The sequence below is a fragment of the Crotalus tigris genome, unplaced genomic scaffold, assembly GCF_016545835.1.
Source record: "Crotalus tigris isolate CLP2741 ecotype Arizona unplaced genomic scaffold, ASM1654583v1 scf7180000018068.1947079, whole genome shotgun sequence".
Classification (NCBI taxonomy): Eukaryota; Metazoa; Chordata; class Lepidosauria; order Squamata; family Viperidae; genus Crotalus; species Crotalus tigris.
In genome coordinates, this window is record NW_024096805.1 from 390,839 (window position 1) to 398,141 (window position 7,303).

The window sequence follows — 7,303 nt, forward strand, 5'->3', positions numbered from 1 at the left end:
TCCTCCAGGCCTTCCTGTCTTCTACCATCTTCTGGAGTCCATTTAAGCTCACGCCCTCTGCTTCAGTGCCTCCATCCAGCCACCTCATTCTCTGTCGTCCCATTCTTCTCTCGCTCTCCATCTTTCCCAGCATCAGGCTCTTCTCCAGTGAGTCCTTCCTTCTCATTAGGTGGCCAAAGTACTTGAGTTTCAACTTCAGGATCTGGCCTTCTAAAGAGCAGTCAGGGTTGATCTCCTCTAGAACCGACCAGTTTGATCGCCTTGCAGTCCAGGGGACTCGCAGGAGTCTTCTCCAGCACCATAGTTCAAAGACCTCAATTCTTTGGCGCTCAGCCTTTCTTATGGTCTATCTTTCACAGCCATCCATTGCAACTGGGAATGCAGCCCTTGCAGCAGTTCACAGACGATTCCACCCCCATTTACACTCTGAGGTGACCCTGAGGGCACAGAAAAACTCTCAAATGGTCTCAAGAACTCTCAGGGAGAGTACTAACAACCAGATGCCTGCAAAGAAATATAATCTTTCCAATGCACGCACACACACACACACACACACACAGAGAGAGAGAGAGAGACACACACACACACCCATCCTGTCAGAATTACTCCTTCTAGAACCCCCACCATCCTACCAGAACCAATGAAGCTTCTTGGATGAGAAGTGAAACTTCTTCTTCCTCAAGGAAAAAACAGTCCAGTTTCCTTTTGGGGAAAAAACCCCATCTTTGAGTCATGACCTGGATGACTGGGAGTCTCCACAAACACACATCTTAAAGTTGCAAAGGTTTAGAAACGCTTTCCTAGACAGATCTCCCTAGTTCTTGGTCCTTTCTCTCGTTCTGTAATAGCAGAAGGTAATCTATTTGAAAATGAAAATGACCGTAATTAGTAAGTCATTTTGATTCAACCAGTTGGCTTGGGAGGTTATTAGCCAAGCTTGACTAACAAGGTGAGGTGAGCTGTGGATGGAATGGAGAACCAGAAGTAATGGGCCAAGATTTAAAAGAAGATATAGAAATCACGACAAATGATAACCAACAATGCAGAAAAGCATCTGCTTCAACAGGAAGGCAATTTATGCTGCTATCCAAAGATCATTTTGGATTCCTGGGAAGGGGGTGTCGGATCTGATCAGCTTCCTTTGCGGAGCATTGCCTCCCACTATGTAGTGTAGCCTTCTTATGAGCCCAGTAATTCCACATCCTTATCCATGTACACACACCACGCAGACAACTATGGTGAAAAAGAAAATGGCAAGTTAGATGCCCATAATCTGTATAATTAAAAAGTTGCAGCCTTCCTGTTCCTGATTCAGATTCATATGAGTGAAGCATAATGAGTTGCAATTGTAGAATTCTGGCATGGTTGTTATTTTTTCTACAATCTTTTCGAAAGCATCCAAATAAGCCGAAAAAGCACATGTTCAATTCTTACATATATCCAATTGAAACAATAAAATGCCTTCATAAAGAATGGATATGGCCTTATCACTCAGATATGTGCATGTTGCTCTGTATGTTGGATGCTACAAGCAACACTAGTTTCCAAGAAACTTGGGGTCAATGTCCCTAATTATTTGCAAGGTTGGGTTGGTATGGCCACAGTAAAGTTAATTCCCATAAATATCCTCAAAGATTTCTGATGTTGCTCTTCCAATGAGGTTCTTTTCAAGCCATGTCTCCTTTTCCCTGATTTCAGGTTTAGGACCTAAAACCGGTGCGTTACAACCTATTAAACATCTGGAGATGTTCTTCCTAATCCATCTCACTTGTTCTCATCAACACTCCTTCAAGTTTTTCTTATTACATAGTTTTCATGCAACACATGAAAAGGTTTTGAATCATTGGGAGTAAAGTAGGGAATATTCTTGGTCACTGTCAGATGGTCTACGAACCAATGGAAAATGGCTTCCTGTTTCCAATAGCTGTGGTCATTCTGCTCTAGCCACAGGTTGAGAATGCTCAATGCTGCAGTTCATCAGCTTCTGGGCAACACTGCAACATCTGGAGAGTTACAGCACCACTGCATTTCCACCAGTCTTTTATCACAAAAGAAACATATCGGTCTGTCTTACTTCTTTCTTGGGTCTTTTGACTTCTTACCTGTTTAATTTTTAGCAATGGGGTAGGAATAACACTGGAATCTGCACTCAATGGTACAAATGGCTCACATTTTTACTACAGGTAGTCCTCGACGTATGACCAAAATTGAGCCCAAAATCTATGTGGCTAAGTGAGACAGTTGTGAAACGAGTTTTCCCCTGTTTTACGACCTTTCTTGCCACAGTGAATCACTGCAGTTGTTAGTGACACAGTTGTTAAATGAATCTGGCTTCCCCATTGACTTGGCTTGTCAGAAAGTCACAACAGGTGATCACATAACCCCAGGACGCTGCAACCGCCATAAATAGGAGTCAGTTGCCAAGTATCTGAATTTTGATCATGCAATGGTCATCAGTGTGAAAAATGGTCATAAGTCACTTTTTTCAGTGCTGTTGTAACTTTGAATGGTCACTGAGGGTGTTATGTCCCGAGCCTTGCAAACGGCTCGGGCGTTTGCAGGCAGTCCCGGGCAGGTGCAAAGCTGCCCGGGACCAGACAGGCTGTCGCCAGCGCCGTGCGCATGCGCGGGTGCTGGCGCGGGAAAAGTAACCCATTTACCCGGGAGTTGCCTATATAAGAGGCTGCGAGGCGTTTGGGCGAGGCTGAAGCCATCTTCCTGTAAGCTGAACGCTGAATAAAAGAAACTGAGAACTCCAGCTGCTTCTCGTGTCTGTTTTCCCGCCACGGACTCAACACTGGCGACGAAGGTGGGATGCCTTGCACTACCTGGGAAGGAAGAAGTGTAAGCTTACCCAAGGAGTCCTGAGCGGCGAAAGAGGAACGGCGTCGACTCGGCAGCTGCCCGCCAATCCGGTGCGCATTCGGGGGTAGGCTGGCTGATAGACCCGTCTCCTGAAGATCCGAAGATGGCGAAAATCGGAAGGCTTTCGGAATTCGACGTCTCACATCCAGAGCGGTGGGAGTCCTACGTATCCAGAATGGAGAACTACTTCAAGGCAAACCAAGTGAGGGAAGATAGCTTGAAGGCGGCCACCCTGCTTTGCGTTTGCGGCCAAGACGCCTTCGAAATCGCAGAAAACCTTGCAGCACCTGTCCCAGTAGAGTCTGTAAGCTACGCAGACCTGAAGAAGCTGCTGAAGGAGCACTTCCACCCCAAGGTGTCCGTTATCTCATGGCGCCACACCTTCGAACAAAGGGATCAACGGTCCGGTGAGTCAGCCAAGGAATACATCGCCGCGTTACGGAAGGCCGCCAAGCCCTGCGAGTTCAAGGACCTCGAGGAACGACTGAGGGACCGATTCGTGTGCGGGTTAAGGCATCGCGAGCTACAACAGAGACTTTTCGCAAAGGAAGAATTATCCTTCCAAGACGCCTTAAGGGAAGTCACCGCAGAAGAAGCAGCAGGCGGCGCCGTCAAAAACATGCGGCCGATCAGAAACAGTGCAGAGGGTGCGTCCGTGCACCAGGAAGACGTCCGACGAAACTCCGAGGAGGATCCGGACGAGGAAGTCGACCGTCTACACCCCGCGAGGGAAGAGAACCAGAAGGGAAGCTCTTCGGCTCCGCTCAAGTGCATCGGCTGTGGAGGTCGCCACAGGAGAACCGACTGCAAGTTCCGCTCCGCTACCTGCCGGGCATGCGGTAAACAAGGGCACATTGCAGCTGTGTGCCTGGGCCGACGAAAGGCACAACCCCAAGAAGAACGCCTGAAGGGTACCAGATTCCCCAGCCAGAATAGGGTAGGTTTTTGCGCTTCGCGAAGAAGCATCTGTAGAACAGGCACACACAAGCCCATGAAGAAAAAGCTGTCACTCAACGTGAAGCTACAAGGGGTTCCATTATCTATGGAACTAGACACAGGGTCTGCCCTGTCCATCATTTCATTGCATACATTTAGGAAGATTTGTTCCAGAAGTGGGTCTAAGGCCAAGTTAAGGCCTTCTGATATTGTATTAACAGATTTTCAGAACTCAAGAGTGTGTGTTAAGGGGGAGGCCACCCTTAACGTGCAATACAAGAGTTTTGAAGGTCCACTAGACTTATTAGTAGTAGGGGGTGAACGAACGAGTCTCATAGGACTCGATTGGTTTGAGGCCCTGGGGATACACGTCACAGGACTCAACAGCTTACAAACACTCGACCTACAGGAAGTCTGCAAAGAATTTGCAGATGTTTTCAGCCCCCAGCTGGGCACATTCAAAGGACCACCTGTGTCCTTAAAGCTAGACCCCACTGTCACTCCCATTAGGATTAAAGCAAGAAGGGTCCCTTTTGCTTTAAAAAGTAAGATTGACACTGAACTAGACAAACTAATCCAACAAGGAATCCTAGAACCTGTTGATTCCAGCCCATGGGAGACCCCCATTGTCACGCCTCTAAAGGCAAATGGGGACATTCGCATTTGTGCTGATTACAAATGCACACTCAATAAGGCATTGCAGCAACATGCCTATCCTGTTCCTGTGGTCAGTCACATCCTGGCCTCTCTCAAGGGGGGGCGTGTTTTTGCAAAGCTTGACCTAGCTCAAGCATATCAACAGCTGCCTGTTGATGATGATGCTGCCATAGCTCAGACCATTGTGACCCACAGGGGAGCCTTTAAAGTAAAAAGGCTACAGTTTGGAGTGAATGTCGCTCCTGGGATTTTCCAAAGCGTAATGGAAAACACACTACGAGGTATACCAGGGGTCTGCCCCTACTTTGACGATGTCTTGATTGCAGGAGACTCCACACACATTCTAGCTGAAAGGCTTAGGGCTGTCCTGTTAAGATTCAGGAAATCAGGCCTCAAGCTCAGAAAAGACAAATGCCAGATTGGGGTGCCTTCTACTGAATTTCTGGGATTCAAAATTGATGCTGCTGGGATTCATCCTGCTGAATCCAAACTAACTGCTATTTTAGAAGCACCCAGGCCAAAGTCTAAGGCCGAACTTCAGGCCTTCTTAGGCCTCCTGAATTTCTACAATTCTTTTCTTCCACATAAAGCTAGTGTAGCTGAGCCTCTTCACAGGCTACTAGACAAACAAGCTGTGTGGCTGTGGTCACAAGCACATGAGGCTTGCTTTAAAGAAGTCAAGGCCTTGCTCACTTCTAACAGTGTTCTTGCACATTTCAACGAGTCTCTCCCTGTGTGCATCGCTTGTGATGCGTCCCCCTACGGGGTTGGAGCTGTCCTGAGTCACCTCAGGTCTGATGGAACTCAGGTTCCTATTGCATACTACTCCAGAACACTGTCTTCTGCCGAGCGCAACTACGCTCAGATAGACAGGGAGGCTCTGGCTGTTGTTGCTGGAATTAAAAAATTCCACGATTTTCTATATGGCAGGCATTTCACGGTCTTCACTGACCATAAGCCTCTGCTGGGACTGTTTACCACACGTAAGCAGACTCCCCACATCATTTCCCCTAGAATGCTTAGGTGGTCTATTTTTTTGTCTGCATATGATTTTTCATTACTCCACAAGCCTGGGAAAGAAATGGGCCATGCTGATGGCCTCAGTAGATTGCCTCTGCCAGTAGTAGAAGCTGACCCCGCGCCAGCTGTCAACATTCTATCAATCCAAGCCTTGCCCGAGCTCCCTCTTAGTGCCAGGGATGTTACCGCTGAAACAGGTACAGATCACACACTTTCACGTGTCCGCTCCTGGGTCCTGTCGGGTGGCCTGAGCACTGCCCTAGTCCTGAGTTTCAGAGTTTCTGGTCCAAAAGAACGAACTGTCCCTTTCTCAGGGTTGTCTGCTTTGGGGAAACAGAGTTGTCATTCCCACCTCAATGAGGACTAGGGTCTTAGAATCCCTCCACGAGGGTCATCCTGGCATTGTTCGTATGAAGGCTCTTGCACGCAGCCACTTGTGGTGGCCTGGTTTAGATAAAGATATTGAGGCTAAGGTACACGCATGCCACCTGTGCCAACGATCTCGCCCAGAGATGCCCCAAGCTCCTGTGCATAGATGGGAGGAAACACAGTCCCCATGGTCTAGGGTGCACATTGACTACGCTGGGCCCTTTCAGGGCCAGTTCTTCTTGGTCCTTGTTGACAGCCATTCAAAATGGCTTGAGGTTGTGCCTGTCTCATCCACCACCACTGCAAAGACTATTCAGGTACTGAGGGGGATTTTTGCTGCACACGGGCTGCCAGATGTCATTGTGTCCGACAACGGCCCTCAATTCACCTCCTCTGAATTCCAAGCTTTCTTACAGGCAAACCTGATTCGTCATGCCACGTCTGCACCTTTTCACCCGTCCACCAACGGTATGGCTGAACGCATGGTGCGCATCGCAAAGGACGCCTTGAAGAGACTCACCTACGGGGACTGGCATCACAGGTTGGCTGACTTTCTCCTTTCTTATCGCACCACACCGTCCACTTCTACAGGGAGAAGTCCAGCTGAACTTCGTTGGGGGCGCCAACTTACTACTAGACTTGACCGGTTGCATCCGGACAGACTGCCTTCATCTACCTCACGTCCTAGGGCACCTAGACAACTACTTGTGGGTGCCCCGGTTTGGGCTCGCAATTACGGGCCTGGGCATACATGGGTCCCCGCTTCTGTGTCCAGGATCACAGGTCCTCTCTCCTACGAGGTTGCCCTGGACAACGGTCGTGTCCTGCGTCGGCACATCGACCAACTTCGCTCTAGGCGAGACTTTTCTGCTGAGACTCCTGGGTCTTTTCCAGGGGGGGAGGGGGACCCTTTGGAGCAAAGGGAAGGGCAAGAGCTACTGCCCATCTCCACTGAGGGAGCCACAAACGGCTCGTCCCAAGGTTCTGCAATTGCTCCGAAAAGAAAGTCATGGAGCTCATCCACACAACAGGCACTCACGCCTACTCCAGCCAGGGAGTCACCCCGGGGGCATACTCACTTTCCACACACATCACACAGCACTCCAGCAACGGAGGATACCCGGGGGCATCCCAACAAATCATTCCCCGCAAGAGAGCTGGCACACAATTCCCAAGGTTGGCCTGATCTTACCCCAAATCCTACAGGGGGTCAAACATACACAGAGCTAGTCGAGGAACCAAGTCCCGACTACAACAACCCTAGCACAAATCAGGGAACACCTGAGTTTTGGGAAAGTACAGAAACCCACACGAGCCCGAACACAGAATGGGGTTCAGGGAATGGACAGCCTCCTGACAGGTCTTGGACTGACCTAGGAGGTTCTACAGAGACGCCCAGCAGCGGCTATCACTTCAAGGGGCCTGAGGGTCTACAGCTAGGTAGGTCAACCAGGTC